Here is a 26,836-nt window from a genome sequence, read left to right on the forward strand (position 1 = left end):
TTTTAAAATGGAGGGAGAATGGAGGAAAGCTTTGAACATTTGACCTTATATGTAAAAGTGTAGGGTGAGTCTGAGGAGCCTAAGGGATTGTTTTAATCATTAAGAACCAGCAGCAAGGAAAAAAAGAATTTGCTCTGTTGGAGCGGACTTACATATTATTCAAATCAGATTATTGCAGCATTTGATTATTCCCTTTTCTGTAAAATCATGATCACACTCGGGTGAGGAAACAGATATGTGACAGTTTGAGCAGGTGACCTCGTTCTGGAGAATCGATAATTGCCTGAGACAAATGGATACATGACAGAACAATGACAGATTACAGTCTCAAGCAGCACGCCTGTCCGAATCCTGCTCCAAATATCCATCATGTCACACGTAACACTTCACTGTACTGTACGTAGGGCTCCCTCAATCTGCGTCTGATGAAAGGATGAGGCCTGGCTGAGGAGGAAACAGTCGTGCGCTTGATTTGTCTGCGGCCTAATTATATGGCAACAAACGAGTTGCCAATCATGAGAATATATTGTCTGGTTTTATCTCAGGAACTCATCAAGTCAACCCAATTAAAAGCTGCAATGAGAAAGACATCGGCGGTGAACAGGGCTTTCATTCAGTTAATTCATGATTGCCAATTAAAATAGAATAGCGTGCAAAGTTGTAAAGCTGTCAGGAGGGCCAAGCTAAATTACCCTTTTCCACTTTGAATGATGGATGCGTTCATTGCTCTCCCTTATCTTATTTATTCTCTGGGCAGAGGAGGGAGGGAGAGGGGGGGACAAAAGCGGGAACAGTTTAAAGAGTGTGTCGCTAATGAAGAAGGTTCCTCCTTTTGGAGGACCGAAGTCTGCCAATGGAAGATTGTTTAGCTTTTCAAGAAAAAAAAAACTTAATTAAATCATGTACAGTATCCCAGATCCATGCAGATGGCCCAATTTTCTCTCGCAATCACTTATAAAAATGAAATTCAAAGACAGCAGATTACGTTGCAAGTCAGTATTGATATTGATATATTAGGTGGCTATAGGTGCATTAACACAAGCGCCTGAGCGAAGGAGCAGCTGCAGCCTCCCAAAATTAGACTTGGGGGAGCAAATTCGTTTTGTATCCCTGTACAACTTTGACCGTACGACATTGCTATTTTTAAACATTTGAGCTTTTTTGGATCAAAAAAGTTATATCTGGGGTGCTCAGTAGCTCAGCAGGTAGAGCAAGTGTCCCATGAACAAAGACTGTGTCCTTGCTGCAGCGACTGCAGGTTCAATTCCAACCCACAGGCCCCCTGCTGCATGCCACCACCTGCCACCCACCCACCCCGCTTACACCAAGAATCTGGCCTGTCAAATAGAGGCAAAAGCCAGAGAAAAAAAACAAACAAACAAAATAAAAACAATATCTGGCCGTTTCATATGTAGTATATGAATTTAAAATGTCAGTTTTTATCTTTACCTGGGCAGTTTTCTCATATGAACTCTGGACAGCATTTGGAAAATCAGGTCTGGACATCCAGTGTTGCCCTTTCACTGTTGGGAATACTCTGTTTGGTTCAGATGAGGGTGCAGGAGGCAGGACGTGACGCAGAAAGTATGCTGTGGATGCAAAATCTCCGCTATTTGCTAGGCTAATTTATACAATGTAAAATGCCATAAGCTTGCGCTGATAACGTCATCATGTTATATTTGTTTAGAAAATGTGTTTAGTATAAGACAGTTACAGTTGTTTTATCAGTGAACCTTGTGAGTTGTAATGGAGCTGATTTTGTAATGTTATCTTTGTGAAATGTTGCTGTTTTCCCTGGTTTTATATGATTCAAGGAAAAGTCTGCTAGCCGCTAGGCTAATTTATACAATGTAAAATGCCATAGGCTTGTGCTAAAAACATTAGCATGTTGTATATGTGGGGAAAATGTGTCCAGATAAAGATAAGCGTTTGTGAATGCTGCAAGTTATAGTGAAGCTGATTTGTGTACTTGTGTTTGATATTGTCGCTATTAAGCCATGTTTAATGTGTGTATAATGTGTGTTTTTAATCAATCAAGATACTCCTGAATTGCCCCTAGAAATAATTCTGATCAGAATCATTGTTGTCCGTCAGTGTCTAGACAGTGTATTTGAAAGTCAGTAGATGTGTTTGGGCATACAGAGATTACTTGCCAACTGCCCCCACTTTAATTTTTCTTTTATTGTTTTTTTTTTTATCCTAAGGTGGACGATGGACACAACAATTATAAACTGAAATGTGTCTGCTCCGTATAGCAGCAGAGTGGCATGAGTCAGATTTCTTGTGGCAAGACTAAGGAGAGTTGACAGACAAGGCATTTGTGGAGGATTTGGTGTCCAAATAAAAAAGCAAAATTGCCTCTTTGGCAATATTTTGGATTTAATCCCAGTGCTAAGAGGGAACCTGATAACATTAATGAGAGAAAAGGAATTTGTTACGTCGCTAAGAGGTTGGAGGTGTGCAGCCTGCAAAGCTCTTCATCTAACAGCTCCCTGTGGCTGCTCCAACTTGTTCCAATGCTCCCTGCAATATTTCAGACTTATCTGCTGTCAAAAAATGCAGAAAATGGCTGTTGTCTTGTTTTGTGGACACATTTATGATGAAATATAGCAGTAGTGCTAATCTGACTGACAAACACATTACATTTCTTGTGACTATACTTCATGACAAAGTCAACTTGTGTTTCACTAGTTAAATGCGTTTAATGTAAAGCTGCAGCAGTGGGAAATGTTTGGATTGCAGTAACAGTAAAGTCTTACAGCGCTCTGCAGATATTGAGCATCATCGACAAACATTTTTTCTCGTAAGTGCTACTATGAGTTTATTTATCGATGAAAAATGTCCTCATGTCATTCCTAGCCTCCAGTCATGTTGTACTGAGAAAAGTTTGAACTGCAGTGTGTGGACTTTCCTATGACCAGTAGCTTTGTGTCATGTTTGGTCGTCCCCCTTCCTCATAGACACTGTGCTCTGTTGGGGACTGTCTCACTAGGGTGCTTCCAACTAAAGCAGCTGTGAGGTGCACTTCATAAAAGGTGGTGGAGTTAACTCTTGTGTGCACAATAAGCCACACCGTGGTGAGATTTATGCCTGGTCGGATGTGTGTTCTGTTAGTTTCAGTTTTCCACCTGTGATGAAGAGCAGCCCCCTCCCTGAACATTGTCTCATCCTGATAGAGGCCCTAACGGGGCTCTGAGCTTGTGAGACGGTCTGAACAATGTAGTGCGCAGCAGGTGGATTTTCTGTTGAAATGTTGTGACCTTAATATCAAAATATTACGACATTTTTTAATCAAAATATTAGAACCAGGGGTGATAACAGAGCGTCTGTAGCTTCTGTGCTGTGGCATATTTCCCAGTAACACCAATATTTGAGTAATTAAGGGAAATTTCAATTAAGTCCTCCGCATCTGATTGGACAGCTAAAAAGGGGGCATGCTTAGAGTTTTGCCCGGAGCTATAGCAGAGTGGACTGTTGGCTCTACACACACCTCCCTCGTTGTAAGCTCAGGAGGAAGACGAGGGAGTGATGAATGAGTTAGACATCCACATTGTTTTGGCAATGAAAACAAAGGTTTTGTCCACTGATATCCAAACACACAAATTGTCCTATCTCTGTCTTTGTTGCTCTGTTAGACACTACAACCCACAAACAGTGTAGTGTGGCTTTTATATGACACAGGGTGGCTAGCTAGTCGCCTCATTACATTGGGTGAACTTTTGTAAATGCCCCTGGGTGCAGTGTGAGTCAGACGGAGAAAGGGAAAAGACAGAGATTTCAATGTAAAACTACTTTGATACTGTTTTTTTTAACATGTATTTTGCAGTAAATGATCAGTTAACACAGGGACACAGGATTAAAACTGGGGAAATCTATTTTTCATTTCACTGTGCCCTTAAATATGAAGAGTTGATCCACAGGAGAATAAATATTTGAAAGAATCACAGACTGCCCGAGAGCCTACACAACATTATATCCCATTCTACATTCATATTTTGAATTGTTACCTGGATTTTTGTTTTCCTTTACATAAAGACATTACTAACATTAATTGGCACATGAAAATTCAATGTTTGAAGTTCAAAGCTTTCATTCACTTAACTGGCACAGCATCTACACTGCCAATAAATGCAGAGAAGAGAAAGAGCATGTGCAGCATGCTAACAAGAAAGCCAAACATGTTGTCACCACTGTGTACATTTATTATTTTTAGAGGAAGACAACACAATTGTGCTGGGAATCTGATCCCTGTCTGTCATTGCTGAAGAACCATTCCAGGAGCCACAGCCTTTGCCACTAAAAGTCAGCTCAATGTCTTCCTGGTTAGCTCGAGCTAACACAGCAGCAGAGGCTAACATCCAAGACCGAGCAGATAAACGGTGCCAACAAACCACACAGTGACTGAATATCCGTAGGGTAACGTTAGTAACAGTTAGCCCTGTCACTGTGGTTGTGTGCAGGCACACTGCGGGGGCACTACTGTCTCATGATAATCAGAGAGAGAAAGAGAGCAGATCAAGGACAGAATCAGTATGCTGTGTGTAGCTCTACAGTAAAATTAGATTTTATCCATTTTAAATGAAAAAACTTTGGAAAATCAAAACTTGACAGGTCAGGGTTGACACTGTGGCAGGCTGTCACAAATAAATTAGTGTGTGGGAAACACAAAGCCTTTATTTTTGTACTGAGGGAAGCACTTACTTCAGTTACTTGTGTATAATACACTGACATGTCTGATTTGACAGATTATGTCAATGCATTTCATTTGAAATCTTAGGCAAAACACTCTGTTCAAGCCCAAGTATGTTTAAGTTTTTTTGAGAAACTTGCCAAAAAAACCAAACAAAACAAAACAAAAAAAACAAACGTGAACAGTTGAAGAGTCAGAACTGTTTGTTTTTATTGTGTTAAAGGATGACTGGCATTTTTCAACCTGAGGGGTATTCCAGGTAGGAGGTTCAACAAACCCTGAGTCTATCCCTGAACTCTGAGTTGACTTACTCTGAGATGGGAAACTCTGAGTATCCGGTTCCAGAACAGCTGATTTGAGTTAGTTCAGTCAACTCTGAGTATGTTCACTCTGAGTTAAACCGACAATAAAATAGCCATCATCAATGGAGCTCTGACGCCACGATTCACCATGGCAACAGGTAAATAAAAGACAGCGCCTCCATTTTAATCCAGTGGATGCAGAGATATTAATGCATGTGTAGCAGACGGTGCACGTTTATCTTTAAAAGAAGAGCCTGAGTCAGAGCGAGGAAAGTGTCAATAAGTTAACCACAAAGTTAATAAAAAAGTTTTATTCAGTGTTGTCCATTTATTCATCATTTATCAGACTTACATTTCCTTAATGAAGATAAAGTGGTGGAATCTGACTGTGTATCAGGCTGTAGATACATTGCATTATATTATTAATATATAATAATATATTTGTTCAGATTTAATCTGATGGGGAAAAACACAGGAGGCAGCAACTGAGAAATCGGAAGATTGAAAACATATAGTCTAGGCTATAGATCAAAGACATAAAGACATGACTGTAAACTCACAGTCTGACCCAGTAATAATATGTTTGGTGATTTGCACTTGAAAAGACACTTTAAAATACAGTAGATTTTAAAATGTTGGACATCTGTTTGTATCTTGACTCAACAGCATTCAGTGACTTTATTTCAGCTACAAATGTAGTAAATTTAAAGACACTGAAATGCTGCTCCATTGCTCACTCAGAAATATTAACATGTAATCCCCAATATTAGGCTGTAGGAATTATGTTCCATCAGTACGACCAATGACATCAGTGATAGAGATCATTAGTCATTGATACTACGTGTCTATACCGATTTTTAAAATTTAAATAATTAGACCTACACATTATGTGCAATAAACATTTCGGAGCTGCTCTAACAGACTGACAGTCTGATCCTTGTGCACAGTGTTATAAAAAATAATAAATATAAAAAAGGACAGAGGTTTGATTCTGAGCTGAGGGTGAATTCTCGCTGTGTAATATTTGAATGTTAAGACAAAAACCGATGTCCAAATAAATTATTGATGTGCATAAATTCAGTAACTTAAGACAGTCCTTAGTAACAAACTAATATCCAGCAGGATTTAGACTGTGACAGACGGTAAATCTCCGCTAATTAATGCGCTTCGATACAAGCTTCGACACGGACTGAATGAATGAGGAAATGAAACAGCGTGTAAGAGGGAGGAGACAGAGAAAACTCAGGGTTTATTGAAGAAAACCTGTCAGCGAGCAGGTTAGGTTCACAGAGTCTGTTACCATGGTGACTGACTCAGAGTTTCAGTTACCTCTCTTTCTGGAACGGATAACTCAGAGTTTCCCTCATCTCAGGGTTAACTTACTCTGAGTTTTGACATAACCCACTTTCTGGAATACTCCTCTGGACCCTATTTCCCTGTGTAAATTGATCAAAGAGACTGATGTGAACAACAGTTTTTGAAATTGTCCCCGTACTGAGCGAGCCAGCAGCGGCCTGCAGCCAAGGAACAAACTGCAATGGAGGCTCACGGGGCAATTAACCATCATCACTGTATGTCCATTAAAAGTGGTTATCTTTGACACAGAGCAGCTCAGATTGTTATCGTAAGTGTCTGAAGTGTCTCTTTACCTTTAACTTGATCCGGTCTGATTGTTATTGCCTCCTTAAGCACTCTTTCTGAGAAATCACCAGGTTACACATGAAAGCACGGCAGGATAACGGCAAAAAGAATCAATTAATAAATGATAAGGAGGATTAGAAGGAAATATGGCAAAAAATTAAATTTTATGGCATACCAGCTGCCACTGGCTGTTAACAAAAAACAAAGACTGCAATGCAAGGAGACGAAAGGACTCAACGGAGGCGATCATTAAAGATACGCACACTTCATATCAGGTTAGGGAAAAAGCATTTCCTGTTGTAGAGATAAACAGTGCTATTATCATGTCCACCTAATCAGAAATTGGGGAAGTATTGTGAGGAATATTGGATTTCTCCGTAGCGCTAACTTTTTAGCACCGGCCAGTCAGATCCCGTTAGTCAGTGTTTACTTTTTCAAGTAACACTCGTGGTCCCAGAGAGTGAGTGACCTGACAAGGTGTGTTGGTTAATTCAGTCTGACTTGCTACACTAAAATGTGAGCCCTGTTGATGAGTGCCCAGAGTGCGCTCTGCCACTCCGACAGTGCGGTGCTCTGGATAATCCAACGGTACATTCTGACAGTGCTCCGAATTTACGCACGGTCCAGTTTCAATCAATCAATCAATCAATCAATTTTATTTATTTCAGTTTGTGCCCGAGTGTTCCTCAGCACTTAGAATGAGTGTCTCTGAATGTACCAATCGTATACTCTTTCTCCATTGTCTAAAACGAGTCAACAGAACTTGCTAGCTAGCTAGCGCTGGCTAATGTCTGTGAAGAATTGTTATGACTCCAGATAAGCCCCGCCCACCCAAAAACGTCATACTGTTTACTAACAGTAAAAGGGTCTATAGTGAAAATCTTTTAGACAGCACTAAAATACACTTTCCATAAACTACTCTGGTTATTAAACTCTCTCCAAATCTCACATACATCTCGTAATATCTCGTGATGTTTCAGAAAGAGACTTCTGCTTAAGGAGGCAATACCAAACAGATGGGATCAAGTGAGAGGTAAAGAGATATTTCAGACACATTCTGAGCCGCTCTGTGGCAAAAATAACGACTTTTAATAGACATACAGTGATGATGTCTGTTTGCCCCGTGTGCTTCCATTACAGTCTGTTGTGTGGCTGCTGGCTGCTGCAGGCGTCCTCAGTACTGGACCAATTACAAAAACTGTTTTTTGCATTGGGCTCTTTAATCAATTTACATGGGGGAAAAGGGTCCAAGTTGAAAAATGCTTAAGTTATTCTTTAACAATAGTGATGTCAGATTTTGTTAGGTCAGACCTATTGACTATTGAATCATCTACCTTTGCTCACTACATCTCAGCTGTTCTTGCCCTCAGGTTTCCATAAACTGCAGGTTATGAACTTCTTTTTAAAATACAAAAATTATCAGTTATCTTATTAGCATTGGCCATGAGAAGCAGGTAATTATACGTATCACACATCCCTCTTCACAATGTTTAAACAAAACCTATGACCTTGTCACTAATCTTCCACCCCCACTTTAAGCTGTAACTAGGCACCCCTGAGTATTAATATGCACATTGTACCAGCAGCGCCAGAAGAATCAGCACATATTGACAGTATAAATCAAGTTTTTTTTGTTTTTTTTTGCAGAATCCCAAAAAGTCTGTGTTTCTGTCAACACTGCGCTTTAAATGCCATTTCAGTGTGTCGACAACAGTTAAAGTGAAGGCAACTTATCCTGGTTGTGTCTTCTGCACCATTAGCCACTGTTGCCATACTATTGATGGCCTAATTAAAATGTGTCAGGCTGAAATATGTCACATTTTTTTCAAAAGGCTGAAATTGATAGCTCACATTAATTTTCACTTTCTCAAAATGACCTTTAATTTCGCCCGCCAAATGCAGGCCTGTGTCTACACCGGCACACCCTCCCGTTTCCCGCTCCTGAAACAATATGTCAAACGACTCTGACAACACACGGAGGAAGCCGACCGTTCATCTCAAAGCTCAAATTGAAGTCGCACTCAGGTTTCAAATATCCATGAGAAAATGATATGCCAACGCCTCCCTATAGAGTCCTGTTGTCCAATGTTTTTCTTTTTTCTGTTAATAACTAATCGCTGATCTCAGCCCACTCCCTTTTGCAATTTGCTCACTTTTGCTCTTTTGCGGGGAGCCCAGCTTTTATATCCCCCCCCCCCCCCTCTTGGGATTCTCTGTCTTTGTGAAAGCAAAACAACCCCCAGATCCAGAAGTGTCGCGGTGGAGAGGTTTTCCCTGAAACAGCCTGGGAGAAAGTGATAGTTTCCATTTGGAGTTTGTTCTCATCCTCAGGAGACGTGCTCTACAGGTCAAGCTCTTTGCAACAGATTAAAAGAGAGTGTCACTAATGTCACCCGGCCGGGGAATCAATGGCATAGCGTAGGAAATGAAAGCTGTGACGGACGTGAATGACCACATCAGCTCCTGTCACCGTATGTCCAGTCAGAGTATTCTCTTCATCCTGGCAGCTGCCGTGACCTGAGAGTGGGGGGGAGCCTTGTCAGCTGAAGCCAGCGCGGCCCCGACACACTCCTGAACCATGGAAAGCCCGCTGGGGCCTCTCCAGAAAAGGCTTTCAGGGCTTCAGACACTCACACCATCAGCTCAATCAACTCGTGCCACTCTGGACTGAGCGTTGCTGCTGCTCCAGTGGAGAACTTTTCTCATTTCAGACGTGAGATTTGTCCTCACATGAGAAATCAAAGTGTTAGAAGTTAGAAACAGAGAAAAATTAAGTTGAAGTGGGGAATGGTGAACAACGCAGAAAGCAGTTAATTTGTGAAGACTTTTTTTTTTTTTCAGCTCACATTGGTAATCAACAGAGCTCAGTGTTGCTTAACCTTTAATTCATATACTGATTGCGCCCATTTTTAGACAGTGGATTTAATCACTGTTTGTAATCCTCCTTTTGTTTTTTATTTCCTATTTCTTTGTCACTATGTGCATGAAATCTCACATCTCTATGTGTACATTTCAAACAAACAAATATAGCTCTTGATATTTTACAGCCTGTCAGTGTTCAGATTTATCTTACTAGGCTGTGTCAAGCTTCCTGTTCTGGCATGGCACCAGGCCCCCAGGAATGCCACTCAGCCTTGCTTCCAATTTTTCCCAGTGGCCACTTGTGGTATTGCAGCAAAAAAAACAAAAAAAAAACAGTAGCCCAAAAGTGAAAAATGAGGTTGGAATTGAACCCACAACCACTGCGGCAAGGACATAGCCTTTGTACATGGGGCGCCGTCTCGACCAGGTGAGCTACTTGGCCTGCCAAGAGAAGCATTACTGTACATATGGCCAGCATACTGTGGAAGTAAACCTGCAAAGTAGAAATATCTTTTGCGCCAGGTGAGTTACTCCACTGGATTGAATAGGCACCATGTTGTTGTCCTGTATGTTGTTATACATTTTTGCATAGCCCAATGGATTTAACATTGAACATTTAAAGTCATTTTTGGGCAACTCGGTCACTGTTTTAAGACATAAGTAAAAAAGGCAGGTTTCTAATTTCAACTTGATGAACATTGGTTTGGCTTGCTTAAGTGACTAGCTAGCAAGCTAATTGCTAATGTTAGGTCCATGACATGTTTCAAAGCTGAAAGTGGTTTCTGACTTTTTAAGTGTTTCCAGGTGACTCGTTTTAAAGCAGGAAGTCTGTGAAAGGGTCTTTAATATGCACGATGACTACATAAATATGACAAAACACTGAGACTCAGCAGATGACATTTAAATAAAGCAACAGCATTTTTCTTGTATTGGAGTGCAGAGATAGTTAGTCCTAGCATTATTTGTATAATCAGGATAAATGTTAGATTAGACTGCAACTGTATGCATTATTCTCAAGACATTTAGAGATAATACAGTAGAAGGCCTTAAAGTCTTTACATCATTTGAGAAAACATCGTAGTTGTGAAGGAAAAGATCATCCTTTTATACTTGTTTTCAACTGTCTTCATCATTCTGAAGCCATAACACAACAAATGTTGAGGGTGATTTATTTTGACTGCTGCCTCCTGGAAAAAGGGCAAAAATTGTCTGACGTTACCATTTATAAGTTACATAACATAAGGTAGAATTTGGTATAAACAGTAGTGAAGTAATAGAGCTTTTGCTCCATTGATCTGCTGGTCAAGTCAGAGAGAGTGAGGGGAAATTACACAAAGTTAAAGAACCTATAATGGGTTTTCAAAAAAAAAAAAAAAACATTGTGTAGGCTCATACAGAAGTAATTCCTCTCAATCAAGTGTGTGCCTGTGTATTTTTTTTTTTACAGAGACTCTGCCCTCTGCCTGTATTTTCTCCCCCCCCCCCTTGTTTTCTGTGATCAGGATGTTTATGGGCGCGTACCTCCACAGCGTTCAGGTGAGCTTGGGGCTTTATAAAAAGGTAGCAACCTGGTGCCAGACAGTAAGCAGCAGGCATCCAGGAGACACGGCTGAAAAAAACGAGAGTGAGTCTGAGGATGAGTTTTACTTTTACTTTTGCTGGTAGGCGTATTTACAAAAAGTAACTGACAGTCCGAAAAGCTAAGACTCTGGGCTTTTGAAAAACATTTGGGGCTGGAGCCCCAGACAAAATGAAGGTTGCCAGAGTATCGCAGGACTGACACATAGAGACAGACAACCATTCACGCTCCCATTCACACATACAGCCAATTTGGAGTCACCAATTAACCTGCATGTCTTGGGACTGTGTGAGGAAGCTGGAGAATCCAGAGAAAACCCCATCTCATGTGGCGGAACATGCAAAGTCTGCACAGAAGGCACAACTTTTGTCTTTAGGCTTTTTGGGCATTATCTATGTGATAATGTGAAATTGTGTGGTTTTAAAACAAAAACTTTCAAATTTTATTGGGGGAGGATCCTCAAAGCTTGTACAAATTAATAAATGTTGTTTAATTAGGGGTGGGCAATATATAAATTATACTCAGTGTATCACGGCTTGTTCCATGTGGAATGTTTAAAATGATTATATCGTGAACATTGAGCATAAGTTGTGTTATTTTTTTTTTTTAAGCTACCGTCATAAAACTCACTTTGACATGTCGGTTGTCTCACTCTCTCCTATGCTTCTCTTCCTCTCACAGACACAAAAAGGAAAAAAAAACTCACAAACATGATACGTCATACACACTCCCCCGCCCATCCAGACCACACTTTCCTGGCCAATAGTGTATGAGCCAGCAAGGCATGTGTTTTTTCTCCCTGTAAGACTTCAAACCATGACTATTTAGTGGCTTTTGTGACCATGGAGCCCCAATGTGACTTGCATATTATTGTTATATAAACTGGAGAGCTTAATAAGTCCTCATGTTTAACGGTGCAGAGGCAACAGTTAAATTTTCTGCTAACATCTAACTGTTGACTGGAAACCTCCAGGTCACAACAAAGGTCACACTTGTCCTGCCTGAGACAAGTGAGGTGCTTCAAAATAAAAGATTTATACCATTATAACCATACTTTATTTAACTTAATTACTGTAAATAGTACTTGATTTAACTTTATTGTAAAAGTAATTAATCTAACTTTATTAAAACAGTGCTTATTTATTTTTATTGTAACAATAGTTTACATAGTTAAGTACTAAAGTCTACAGTAGTTTAGAAGAGATTTCAAAGTATCATGATATATATTGTGTATTGCAATACAGCCTGAAAGTATCACAATAATATCTATAGGTCATATCACCCGTCAAGTCCATATGCTTGCTTTGTGTCTTGGTAGGACACTTGGACAACAAATGCAATAGTGCAAATAGCAATAACGTGGTCCAGCTCCAAGCTGTTTGGGTGAGGTGTTTAGTAAACAGTTACCTAAAACCAATGGCCACAAGGGAAATTTAGCAGTTTGCAAAGGCCAGTCTTGGCAGTTTCGTCTTTGATTCTCAGGCAACACAGGCCATTTTATACTAATGCGTTTACTCCTGCTGAAAGTTTATTCCATTATGAGGCTACATTAGGAAGCAGCCTCATCTTAACAAATTGAGATATTTCATACTTGACAGCAAATATTTGTCCTTGTTTTCCCATTTTGAACACGATCTGCTCCCCCTCTAAATTCTATTTTTACTTCGTGCCTAAAACAATGCCTTACTTTATATTCACTTTCTGTGTTAAAGAAAAAAGAAAAAAAAAGATTGGTAATGTATTTCGTTCTGCTCACCCTCCACCCACTGACTCAGCAAGCGTTCTTGGCTCATACAATCCCATTCACATAAAGACAGAAAGAACATTTAATGGGTGGAATAGAAACTCCTGGAGTTAATGAGAAACATTTGAAATATGCCGGATAAGAAGAAGAAGAAGAAGAAGAAGAAGACCTGAGTTTTGCACTGGCATTCATTACCCAGTGTATTCAGTCAGCCCGGCTCCTCATGCATGCCTGTGTATTCCCATTTGACACTTGTTGGTTGATCGAGTCCATTAGATTATCACTGTTCATTTCCTTTTCTCAAGATTGGGGACTCAGTTCTGTCACCGGCAGGACGGTTCAGGCACCACGGGAGCACCAGATTCGGCTTGACAGCACCGCATTTGATTTTCAGGATCAGGACGCATCGGCTGACGCAAACGCCACCTGGGCTGTTGGCCGCGCTGTTTGTGTACACCTGTGTCTTGTGAAAAGAATAAAAAGGCGCTGCTTGTTTCCTTGTTACATAGTGGCCAGGAAACATGGGGGTTCGTTGAAGCAAACAGAATGCAGATGCTTGTGGTGTGGGAAAAAGGGATGTGGAAAGAAGGGGAGAAAGCAGATGAAGGGATGGGAGGATAACAAGCTCTTTGCCAGCCAGGCAACCATGAGTGCTATTGCTCTGCTGGAGTGAATGCAACAGGCCCGGGTTTTTCAGCCTGACTACTGGAGCATGTGAACACACATCTTCCCCGCCATGGGAGAGGAGACTGTCATGACAAAGCCAATGCCTTTGCCTCTTTTTTTGCCTTTACTATCCCTTTCTGGTCCTCATCTATGTCTCTGTCTCATCCTGTCCTCTTTCCTGTCTTGTTTGTGCTTTCTGTTTGTCTCTTCCTTTCTTTCTCATTGTATGTAACACAAGGTGACATTATTTTCTCTCTTTTCAAAATGGGAAAGAAAAGCACCTGGGCGATATGCAGTCAAGGCTTGCTGTCAAAAGCTTGGAACATTTGCCACCTTTCAGGGAAATCCTAATTGAAAACCCTGGCTCTGGAGGTGCAGCAAATAAACTAGAAATATGTGTAAACTAGAAATGAATATAGATGCGATCTCTATATGCAACCACAAGCATTTCCTTAAAATGATTGTGTATCTCAATGCGGAGGAACATTTTTGAAAGATGATCCAACTCAAGATTGACTTCTTTTGTGATATTGCTCTCAAAGTCTGTCCTTTGTGTATCCCTGTAGATATGAAAGGGTCTATTTGAAAGTTGTTGGTCCTCACAGATGGAGTCAGATGTAGTCACCTTGGATTTTCAACAGACACAATGAATAAAAGGAATCTAGTTTTTTAAAGAGGTATTAAAACATGAATAGAAACTTTTCAAACTACTCCTGCAGCAATATGCGCTTGTCTGCTCTTCATTTTAATACTCATAGTTACACTTAAATACTCTTCAGAGAAACTATTCTTTGATTGTAAAGCACATGGACAACCCTTTTAAGGCTTAATTAAAACAGCTTGGCCTTATCAAACATGTTAGCTGACATGCTCTGTTTTGCTTAAGAAGCTGTGATCACAGTCATATCAATGGCGAAAAAGGTTGTGGCAATTCCCCTTCGATTGCAAATCTCTTTCCTGACTGCTGTGGTTGGCCTGCTTACCACATTAGCACCCGCAGTTCAAGCACACAAAGCTTCCTACACTGTCTCCAGTTCTGCCTACTTTTCACCACAGCATATTTCGTCCAACTCACTAAGCCTTGCTAGTCAGTGAGTAAGCTAGAATAGGTTTATGCATGAATATAGAAAAAAAGAAGATTATTCGGCCCAAGGGGTGTGTATCACCAGTTTCATCACATTACAGTATCACAGCGATTCTTTGGACAACCATACCATATTTGCCGATATTACAAAGTCTGCCACGATACAATTTGATTTGATTTGATTTTGATTTGATGCAATTTAGGGGCCTGCAATTGATATGAGACTATATTATATGCCCATTTAACACAGTCAGTTACAGAAGAAGCTGCCACCCCTTTCTTTTTTGCTTTTGGCCATAAAAGATAAAAACAACACATAATTAAGTAACTCTAACTGCTTAAGTGCAGTTAAGTTTATTTTGTACTGACTCACATAAAAAAGCACATGGGATAAGTTACCCTTCAGGGCTTTCTGTCAGAAAGTCCTTTCTGAAAGAAATCTTTTCAATTTAACCCAAACCATCATCTTTTTCCCAAAACTTCAGGGCTGTCTGGCTGAAACTGCCTGTACACACATGGCTGTGTTGTACCAGTATGGCATACTGGTATTTGCAACATTGCAGTTAAGATCAAAAAAGAAGTTTAAAAAGTTACATATTCCATAAAGGGATATTTTGCCAATTTTCAACCAGCTTTGTGTCTTAACAGTCTGGACAGTATGTGTAAATGAACTATGAAAATTTCCCTCCTTCTTAACATCGTCAAACTTTCCCTGATCATCTTTCAGCTCAAATTTTTTGCTGGTTGTAGGGCTGTTGCTCGAACTACAGATTGTACTTCCACATTTTTGTATGCCTGCCACCACAGACATGAAAGAGTCTTGAAGCAGAGAGAGAGAGACGCCCCATCTGTCTGTCTCTCTCTCTTAAACTCAGATCAAACTATCAAACCAGGCAGTGCTGATCAAATATGAATCAATATTCTGTTCTGTTGCCTGTTTCTCACCTAAGAAGTCTTCAGAAACATATTTTAGTGTACTGTTAAGCTGTATTACAAGCATTTATAGACAGGAAGAGGGCGCCATACAGGAAACAGTATGGTACCCACTTCCTGTTTATAAACCAAAATTATGTTATTGTTTTGTCTGTTTCTTGCCTCAAATGTTTTCAGAGACATATTTTAGCTTACTGTTTAACTGTAGGTTCGAGGTTGTCTGTTACCAGCCGGCCACCATATTGTAGCACCAGTTTCAGAAGTATTTCCATCTTTCAACTGCCTAGACAGCCTATGGAAAGCCCATCTTCCCAGAGATAAAATATTTCTTTAAAGTTTTCTGACCACCCAACAGTACAAATTTAAAGCTGCTATAAGGAACTTTTAACTGGATATGCAAAAGTCTCTCGTTTCTGCTTATGTCTGTGTGTGACCTACAACAGCAAATGAGACCATCGGTGTGAAGATAAGCTATTTCTATATAGTGTATATCCATACCTTTAGGAAACTGTCTCAGGGTCCGCACCAGGTCGCTTCCAGGACGAAACGATATATACGGCACTCAGGCGGCACACGTCATCTTACCTAGCTGCTTACATTTATAGTGACTCTTATAAATAGTCGCTATTCCTCCTCCTCGACCCGACGTCCGCGGGGAGTTAAAATAGCAGCAATCATCGGGTAAAAGTTCTGTGAAAGCACTGGACTCACCAACAGTCAGCCACGTCTCAGTCACTCAGAGAAAATCCAATCCTCGGGAAGTCAGGAAATCCTTCAGGATAAACGTTTTGTTCGCTAGCGATCTAGCATTTACCAGCCCAATCCTGGCAGGAGCCGGCGGATCCACGGCTTTAGCTGTCCGGGGAGCCACACACAGAGGCCGCAGGTTGCGCAGATTCACCCCGCGCCAGTGGGGACGAGGAGAGGGGCCACGGGGCTGGAACACCTCACCCGGGTCGACGACAGTTACCAGCCAGGCGCCGACAGGGTCCAGCGAGTGCCGAAATATATAGAGGCGAGGCACCGCTCCGTACTCAGTCCAAGAAGCCGAACAGGCCTTCAGCCTTACCAGCCGACCGTTGTGTCTACCCCGGGGTGCGGCAGAGGTGAGCTGGGATCCCTGATAGGAGCGGGGGCAAAGTTTTCCTGTTTTGTTTCATTCATCCTCAAAACAAACAAATGCGCGAGCCAGGTAAGCGTCTTTACGACAATACGTGTTAGAGCTCATGGGAAATGTAGGCTTCATTCCGACAAAACACTACTGCTTTTGTCCACAGGGTCGCCAAAATCAACTCAAAATCAAAGTTCCTTGTAGGGGCTTCACCCCCCTTGTAACTCTGTTTTGGTCTCCACCAACTCCTGATGGGAACATTTGTCAGTTTAGCTGCTGTTTGACTTTCTTTGCTAGCTATTTGCTGACATTGTCAGTTTCCTGGTTTGAGTGGGGCACATTGGGTTTGAACAGAAGAACACTTGGCTCATCTGTTTCAGAACAGGCGCGTAGGAGATGGAGCAGTAGGTCATGATTTGCAAACAAACTCCCACCTTCTGTCTAACTTGCAAAAGAAAGAAACTTTTTTTGCGATGTTAGGAGACCTTAATCACCTTAATTTGCCGTTGGACATAAACGTCTAGTTCCTCAACGTCAAAATAAAATTCAGACAGTCTGCGGGAGTCTGTCTGCATATTGCGGCATGGTGGGTTTATTAGAGCTTTTCTGGTGAAAACAGCAAATGAGTTTGATGAAATTTGAATTGCAGCATATCAAATGAACAAACAATGAGCTAAATTAAGCTAAAAAAAAAACTCTGTAGTGTTAGGTAATTATTGTTATTGTAATATTAATGTAGAGCTAGATGATAACTGTCTGAGTTTATCACTGTGCACACCTCCTTCACCTCATGTGTAGTTCTGTATAATTTAGCATACTAACCTTCAATTAGTAGAGCTTTAAAAATGTTTTATTTTTGGTCAGTGGAAAGTGAGTGACAGCCATGAATCAAATGTATTTTTGCCTTTTAACCGTAAGTTTTAAAAGCCGTATCTACATGCAGTGTATATTATAGTATATTATAATAGCTGTGTTGACACAGAAGATCTCTTCTGACAGCCTTATTTCCCTTTTGCAGAGATTTTGTAGGTGCAGATTTGGATGTGAATTGAGAGCACAGCCCGAGCTGCCATGGCTCTGACACACAGACCACTGAATGGTTGCAAGTTGGTGTGTCATTAGGATTCGGATCAGGATGCTGTCTCAGTCGACACAAACTGAGGTGAATGAACATGTCTGTCTGCAGTGAGACGTTTCTCTTTCAGAACCTGCTGTGACGCGTCTGGAGGGAAATTGCTGAGAGTGACCTCTGTACTTGTCTGTTATCTATCTCAAGTATTTACCTAGATTTTTTTTCTCTTTTTAAGGGCTCTCAGTCTCGATCTTCTTGAGAAAGAATGAATGTCACTTTACTTCTAGATGCGCTCTGCAGAAGTGATATTGCCTGACGGGATATGAAAGATGCCACGAGTTCATGATAAACTTTCAGTAACATTGATTATTTGCACAGATGCAGAAGATTGTCCTTGAAGAATGACTGTCTCTGCAGTGTTGGCAGCCAGTGTCACCAACCACCAAGTCATAATTTTGCTTGCGTGCAAAATTGCATCTGCAAGCATGACAACATTTTCAACACACTGTATATCAATGAGGATTAAGACAATTTATATATGGAGGGTGCAAGCAGAGGTACTGTGTGCTGCAGAATCTCCTTGTGAGGAAATATGAGAAAAATATAAAATACCTAAAAAAGGGAGTAGAGGGATGATAAAAACCTGTTACATTAAATTATTCGAAGTCTAACCCTCTGGAAGACAAGTTCTAAGCTGCAACTCAGCAAGATTGCCATTCCTCCCCCGTAATCTATTTAACCCCCAGGGGAACAGGAGAGGTATGGGCTAAATTAGTGTAATCTGAATGAGGGTTTCTTGAATATGGTGGTTTCAGCCAGTGAGGGATTGTATCCGCCTCCAGCTTCAGTGGGCTGACAGACAATGAGGATATGACCATCTGAATCGATACAGCCAATCCCCCATGATTAGGTCATCCATTAGTTCACTTGATCTTTCGACCCTCTTACATAGCATTAGATGAAAATGTAATCGCTCAATACTTGCTGGATGATTAGTCCGAAACCCTGCGTCTCAAAGAGGAGAAGCAGGATTGTTTTGATGCAGCATATGCAAATAAGTTTGGCTTTTGTATTTTGGTCATGGTGCCGGAGTCAGGGGGACGTCAACTCCATGGCCTTGTCCCTTGAACATCAAGGCCCCTCTGCTCCCTCTGATCCCAGGCTCTCTGCAGCCTTATGAACACCATGTCGTGAAAATGCATGTTCACATACTGTGTGCAATGCTTAAAACCCACACTGCCTGAGCCACTCTGTGAGAAACACTGCTCCTTAAAATATCTGAGCTCAACAGAAAGAAAAATCAATCAACACAAAGAATTAGAAAAAAATAAAAAACAATGAAGTGGGCATTTTAACTTGTGTGCAAATGTCTTGGTGCAATTATGGAGAAGAGGAGTCAGAGATGAATTAGAACAACCACTAAATGGAATTCAGTTTGATGATAAATCAGGATCCCACTGTCAAGATCACGGTGTGAAAAAGGTCACTTGCTTTGAATCATTGCTCTGCCTGCACTAAAGAATGCGAAGGCCAACGCAGTGTAGTGACTTCTATTTTCATAAACTTAGAAACTTAAAATTAATTAAACTGCTAATGTAGGGACATTTTTAAATTTCAATGTGTGTTTTCTTATCTGTGTCTGCATAATAAGAAGAACCAGGTCATGTGTGGCTGTTTCAGCGCTATTCTCCTGCTCTTGCTGTCTGTGCCTGAATGTCTTTAGTGCTGTTCTGCAGTGCTCCTTAGAAAACATATGTTTTGACAGCTCTTTAGCTGTGAGCACAGCGACATGTTTTCTTTAAATGTCCACTGGGGAGATCAATACCTTGTTTACAGCTGAAATTGGCCAGTCAATGGTACAATCATCTGTTTCCAATGACAGTGAAAGGCAGTTACTGGAATTATAATGTCAATTGTCTTTTAGCAGGGCAGGGATTGACCAGCAATTAACATTACTTATTTTGCTATTAGGAGTATCAATCCATATTTATATGTCAGTTAGAGCAGTGATATCCAGGCAAGAATAACTTGTACCCAAAGGGGTACTTCTGCAGTAGTCAGGGGCTATGAGGAAAGATTGTAGAGTAGCAGCTAAAAATTAATGGAAAATCGGTTAAACCAGCTCAAAATAACAGATAATCAGTTGAAATTGTCAGCTAAAAGTAGCCTACAGGATAAACAGTTAAAAATAGTAAGCTAAAAGTAATGGATAAACAGTCATAATAGTCAGTTTAAAGTAATGGATAAACAGTCATAATAAACAGCTAAGACTGTTAGATAAGCAGTTAAAATAGTTGGCAAAAATTAACAAATACACCATTGAGATAGCTAAAAGCAATTAATAAACCATTAACTTAGTTAGCTAAAAGTAATTAATCCACAGAATAGTTAGCTAAAAGTAATTAATAAACAGTTATAGTAGTTTGCTAAAAGTAATGGATAAACAGTTAAGATACTTATCTAAGACTTTTAAATAAACAGTTAAAATATTTGGCTTAAAGTTACGAATTTAGTTTTAATGGTTAGCTAAAAGTAATTAATAAACAGATATAATTGTTAGCTAAAAGTAATGAATAAACCGTTAAGATAGATAGCTAAAAATAATCAATAAACCGTTAAGATTGTTATCTTAAAGTTAAAAATAAACCGTTTAGATAGTTAGCTTTAAGCAATGCATAAACAGTTACAGTTTAAAGTAACGGATAAACAGTTAAAATAGTAACAATCATTGCTGCCCTGGAAGTTTCTTATGCAATAGTATAGTAATAGTATTCAGTAGTATTCACAACTCCAGTAAATAGGACGAACCTTAGATACAACCCTGCAACAGGAGATATTCTAGTCCGCCCAGCTCCTGGAACCCCTTGGCCCAGCTATTAGCCAGAAAGCTAATATTATGCTAGCAAGATTCAAAGTCAATAATATTGCATACAGTTGACAAACAGTAAATATAATTTGCCATTTTGCTAAACAACATGGCTGACTAGCTATCCAACCATTTCATTGTCCCCAAATTAGTATCAAGATATTCACAAACAAATGATACACCATGTGTAAGGTTACTGTCGGCCACAGCCTGAAGTAGCGAGTTGAACGGCGAGTATGATGTGAGATGTTTGCCTCAGGGGGGCAGTGTAGTACCTGCAGGGTGTGTTACGGACCCCCTCCTGTGGTGTTAAGAGGATGAGGCGCTGAGGGAATAACGTTACATTCAGTGTTGTAAATTGATTGTTAACAGATTACAGATACTGCTATTATTCTAAAGCAAGCACATTAATTTATAACTGTAAACAGACAAGTTTCACTGGAGCTTCTTAGTAGATGTCCATTATCAGTTTTTAACAGACACCCTGCAGCCAATCAGAAACGAGTATTCACCTAGACTATTGTATAAGCAGTTATTATAGTTAGCTAGAAGTAATGAATAAACCGTTATAATAGTTACTTTAAAGAAATGTTTAAATGGTTAAAACAGAGAAAATAATGGATTAACAGTTAAAATGGTTAGCTAAAAGTAATGGATAAACAGGTAAAATAGTTGTCTTAAAAAAAAACTGATAAATGGTTGAAATTGTCAGGTAACATTAGCCTAAAGTATAAACAGTCAAGACACCTAAGATGATTGAAATTTCTAAAATAATCAATTAAGTCTTATAACAAAAGTAAAAACTACTATTTCTACAAAATGTAGCCTAGATGTGCTGTTAAAACAAGCCTAACTTAAAGTAATGGATAAACGGAATAGTTAGCTCATGGATAAATGGTTGAAATAAATAAATAACTAAATTAATGGTTGAGTCATAACAGTCGAGGTAGTTAGCTACATTTATGATATAAATAGTTTAAATAGCTCAATGTAATAAATAAAAAATGTAAAAGTTATCTAATGTTAAGATATCCTGCTTCAAAGTGGCAATACAAAAGCAAACTTGACCAAACCATCTGAACATTGACAGTTCCTGGCTCTATACATGTTTCCCTCCAACTCATTTTATGTGCATTTTAATTTGCATAAAGAATGGAAGAATGGAAATGTCAAAACTCTGAATATCAATAAAAGGTCAATTCAACTGAGTACAATGGAAACAGATACACCCACTCTTGATTTCCATTGTCAGGTATGTTCTCCATTATTATACATCTATTGTTTTCCTTTGTTTAAGGTTTGACTAGAGCTCTTTTAATTACATCATCTTTTTGCGCCCTCCTCTGCAGTGGCCTCTGAGTATTAGTGCTGTCAATACATGATGTGAGTCATCTTCTTCTGCCGTATGTCCTTAGACCTTCAGCTCCGTTGAGGCAAGCCAGTCCAGTTTTTCATCGTCCAGGTCAATTAAACCACAATCACCATTTGGTGCCCAGTGTTTGGGGCAGCTGGTTATTATGTGTTCCAGAGTTTGTAGTGGGTCCCTGCATTTGCAGTGGGCACTGTCCACGAGACCCCATTTTTGCATTGCTGCCCTGAAGTGTCCTACGCCTGTCCTCAGGCATTTGAGAGTTATCCATTGCTTTTGGGGCCAGTGCTGGTCGGGAACATCTGTGGAGTCTTCAATGTAGTGGTGGAGCCTTGATGGTTCTGCTGACTTACACTGATCCCTCCATCTTGCCTTGACCAGGCAGCCCTGGAGGTATCAGACACATGCTCAGGAACTGCTCCATACAACACCATCTGATACCTCTGATGTGAGTCATGTGTCGATGTGAGTCTTGCATGCGCGAAAAGGTACACCATCTTGGAAAGTTACCTACGACTACACCACCTGGACAAACCATGTCACAATCTGAGTTTCGTGTCACGATCTGAGTTAAAACCATGGATGTGAGTCATGCATTTTTGACAGCATGAGTCATTACAGAATATGTTCATGTATAAGATGTAATTCTCTGGCCCTGAAAGTTAGAAAAGTAGTGTTAAAAAGTAAAAAGTATACAAACTCGATAAGGCATTCATTTAAAAAACAACAACAACAACAACAACAACAAAACATTACTGCAAGTATACAGAATAGCCAATAAACTCTGATATACTTGATATGTGCCGAGGCGGGGTACACCCTGGACAGGTTGCAATACTATCACAGAGATGACACATAGAGACAGCCAGTCATTCACACTGACATTCACACATACAGCCAATTTAGAGTCACCAATTACCCTACATGTCTTTGGACTGTGGGAGGAAACCGGAGTACCCGGACTTGACAAAAGCAGGCAGAACAAATCTGAGTATGCGGTAAGTTGTTGGATTGACTTTATTTTAACATTATTTAACAAGCTTTCAGTTGTAGAGCGATAAAGCAGTCAGTTATTATTTTGCATTTTGTGATTTCTCAAAAATCGCCATTGAGTCAGTGAGTGTACGTGGTTTATCCAATTGGTGTAGTCGTAGGTACAGCACATTCTCACTCCGTTCTTGTCACATATTGATGTTTGGTCATGGACTTTCACCGTCCACATATGACGTGCAAGGTATCCTGGGTGCGTTGGTTGTTGACGTACTGGGACACCGTGTCAAGTTCTGCCTGTTACATGTGTTGCTTTCAAAATACACTTCCATTTTCACAGGAAATTTAACTTTAACATACAGATAAATGTACTACATTGGTACAACACCGTGAAATTGACTTTTTTTCCCCATCAACAACAAACTCTCATTGTTGGATTTAGGCAACAAAAACACGTGGATATGTTTAGGAAAGAAGAACAGGGTTTGGCTTTAGAATCTTACGGGTCACAAACACAGCTGTCTCAGGTAAAAGTCGTTGTTTGTTGGACCCATCCACCACCCTTATCACCCACCCCTCTTGGACTTTCAGCGCCTTAATTTTCATCCTTGTCCCGCCATGTTTCCCTCTGATGCCACCAGGTGCTGTTAAATTATAATGGCAACCGTCCGCATATCATGCCGACAATAGGGATGTCTTTTTCGTTGGTTTCTGCCATCGCAAGTCACCCAAGCGCCGGATTTCAATGACTTTGGAGTGAGACCGGGCACTTAGGTAGCTGTTCAAGATACGCGATTCAAATCGTCACATGACTCACATTGTGTATTGACGAGTGCCACCAACTGCTTAGCTTCATGAACTTACTGCCAATATTTGTGTAACAGTAGTAGACAGAGACTTGCATAAATTTGCATGTTCTTTTGCCGGTTTTCTGAAGATTAGGTTCATATTAGCGCTACATTTGGATGGAAACCCAACTGATGAAAACATTATTGTAAGCTCATACTATCACTGCAGTTCACCTGACTGTATTAGAGCCATACCTACATGTAAATACTAAATGCAGCCATTGACATTCAGTGTATAGCGGCAAATATTATGCAGAAACCAAAGTTGATTGTCCTTGAAGGTCGTATTTTATTAATGCTCTATAAGCTGCTACAGTAACCCTTCACTGTTTTTCTTGTTAGTCTGTGAACAAAAAGACCCATCAAGCGGTGTGTCACAGGGGAGCAGATAACAGTAGGCCAGGTGAGCGGAGGTCAGAGCATCCTGATGCGGGGAAGCGGGGGTGATGAGGGTGGAGGAGATGTAATGGAGGCATGGCAGTTAAATGCCGGGGCCGGCCGTGGGATCCAGAGGGAGCGGGATGCGGGCCACATCACCTCAGGCATCTCCTGACCGCGAGTGATTGATGGGGAAGAGCTGACGAGCCGGGCTCCCAATGTCACTCTCCAATTAAATAACTCTCACCGCTGAACTGCAGCCTCCCCCCTCTCTCTCCTCACCCCCCTCCTGCCATACACCTCCCTCTTCTCCTCCCTTTCACCTCTCCCTCTGTTATCACACACCCACTCTCCCTCTGTACTCTGTCTCCCTTTAAGTTGAGTTCTTATTTAGTCCAGCCCTACTTTTATCTTCTTTGCGTTCTGCTCCTTTAACATTCCCTTTGCCTCCCAACATTATTCTTCCTCTTATCCCACTGCATTGTAATGGAGCTTATTTTTACCTGTCCATTGTCCCCTGTGTCTAATTTCATCTTTGCTAACTGCTCTTCCAGGTATGACAGACAGAGGCTGCTCTTTCTATTAGTTTGGGTCAGTGCTCCTTTTTCCTAAATGACAGAGAGAGCAGCAGGATTGTTATATATTCTGCCTGAAAGATGCAAATAGCACAGAGAAAAACACACAGATGATAAGGCTCGGGACGACTAATGATCAGGGCTGTGTTTAATTTGAAACAGGTGTAAATATATTTAAATATAATGTATGTAAAAATCAGAGTTCAGACTGTTTGCAGTGACAGAAGGGAATAGAGGATGTATTCTCTGAGCATGTGTTAACTGGAGACGCCTTTACAATGTTTACTGTCACTAATTAGTAACTAATACTGGTGCTGTTTGGAAGGTCTGTGAGCGTAGAGGTGCTGTAGTTTAGAGAGGCCAGACTCATGCTGCATTCTTCTGTCACTGCAGGAGCTCAGTTTGCAGCTAATTGGATGAAAAACAAAAGTCTGAATAAAAAGGAGCACAGATATCTATGTGGAAATAGGGCGTTCAAAAAGTCAATTTGGGAAGTGTATATTATGACATTTTGCCAAAAAAAATGTAATGTAATTATTTTATTTTGACATGTGACTTGTTAGATTTAATTAATTCTCAATGTGAATTTTGGGGGGGGGGGGGGTCAGTCACTCTCATTGGTTGAAGGTGTCAAGAATTTTGTATTGATTTTTCTTTTTCACCAGCAAGGCAAATCATTTAACAGCACACATGCCATCTGCTGCCAAAAACCTGGCAGGTTTGGAAAAAAAATTCGGCTCCTCGTTTTCTCTGCCAAAATCGCTGCGTGTGTTTCTGGCTCCCTCCACGCCAACTTATTTTTGGTCAAACTATTTCGATAGGCTCTCTCCACTCCAGTCAGGGAGGATTTGGCTCAGATGAAGAGAGCGTTTCCTGTCTCGTCCGGCGCTCTGACTCCATCCTCACTGCTGCGCGTCCCCCTGTTGCCTATGTAAGAGAGCGATAGATACATACCCAAAACCCTGCAGCTGGGGTTCCCTGCACAGAGGCAGCACTGCGCAGAGAGAAAAGAGGAAGGGAGGGAGAGAAGGAGAGATAGAGAGAGGGTGAAAGAGGTGGAGAGACAGAGAGGATCAGACTTGCCACATCCCTGCCAAGGGTGAGCATTTACGCGCGATCCTGTAGCCGATCTCCAGCAGCCCTGCTCCTCCATCAGGACTAATTTCACCATGAAAACTTTTCAACTCTTTATTTCGACATAATCTGCTTCCCTCTATTTTTCCTGTGGACAGAGAAAAACAACTTTTAGCACCAGACACCATCTGTGCCACTGTGAAGTTATCCCATCTTCTTTTGGTGAGTATTTCTGATTCAAAGCGCACTTTCAATTATGTGGTTTTTTTTTCAACATTCCCACAATGCATCCCAGTTAATTTATGGTCTACTTATGTATTCCGTGCATTTTTTTGTCCTGTCGCTTATTCTGTAATTAGTATTCCATGGACACAGGTTTCCTGCGGCGGTCGCTCACTGGGATTTTTTACTGTCGGTGTTTCCGTGCTGCTTGATTCCCATCATGTACTCATTTGCCACCGTCCTCTGTCCCTCTTCCGCTTTATTCCCTCAAACCCCCCGAAGTTGTTCAGATGTTTAATCGATCTGTGTTAATGATGCGAGCTGTTTTTTTATCGGACAAACGTCTCGTATCGATTCGGGAACAGGTGCGCCCCTGCGAACTTTTTTTCCTCCTCCCTGCATTGTGCAGGTGTTGACAGCTAATGCGCAATGATTGATACTTAACAGGAGGGTCAAAGCAGTCAGGTCACATCGGTGCGCGAGGCCGAGCACAGGGGGTACCTGCTGATTTACACTGCAAAGAGTCCACGTCAAAGAGTCACTTAGTGCACAACTGGGGCTGTGAGATCTCATTTTTATAATGAGAAGTGAAAAAAACTGCAAGCAGGGTAAAAAAAAAAAGAAGAAGTTAAATTCAATCAAATTAAGGATTTTCTAAATTAAAAGATCTGCCCTAGTTTGGGTTCACACATCCCCACATGTTTGGAGGATATTCATGAATTCATGAAACTAATAACTGCAGTGGGGCATAGACTGGCACAATGTTCCACTTGTTTAAAAAAGAATGGATCAATACACAATAAAATGACTTGTGATGATGGATATTTACT

General features: G+C 40.7%; 1 protein-coding gene across 4 annotated transcripts in view; it reads left to right on the forward strand.

Annotated features, from left to right (window-relative positions):
* Positions 1-26,836, forward strand: part of LOC125882280 (cadherin-7-like) — a 269,395-nt gene that overhangs the window by 67,699 nt on the left and 174,860 nt on the right. The window contains exon 2 of one of the 4 annotated variants that reach the window (XM_049566066.1): positions 17,631-17,774. The exons of 2 other annotated variants lie outside the window; for them this stretch is intronic. The gene's annotated coding sequence lies outside the window, so the exon portion shown is untranslated. Of the gene's footprint in view, positions 1-17,630; positions 17,775-25,744; positions 26,007-26,836 lie in introns of those variants that run through there. One more of the 4 variants, XM_049566065.1, reaches the window with a different exon arrangement.

This window comes from Epinephelus fuscoguttatus, linkage group LG21, assembly GCF_011397635.1.
Source record: "Epinephelus fuscoguttatus linkage group LG21, E.fuscoguttatus.final_Chr_v1".
Lineage (NCBI taxonomy): Eukaryota > Metazoa > Chordata > Actinopteri > Perciformes > Serranidae > Epinephelus > Epinephelus fuscoguttatus.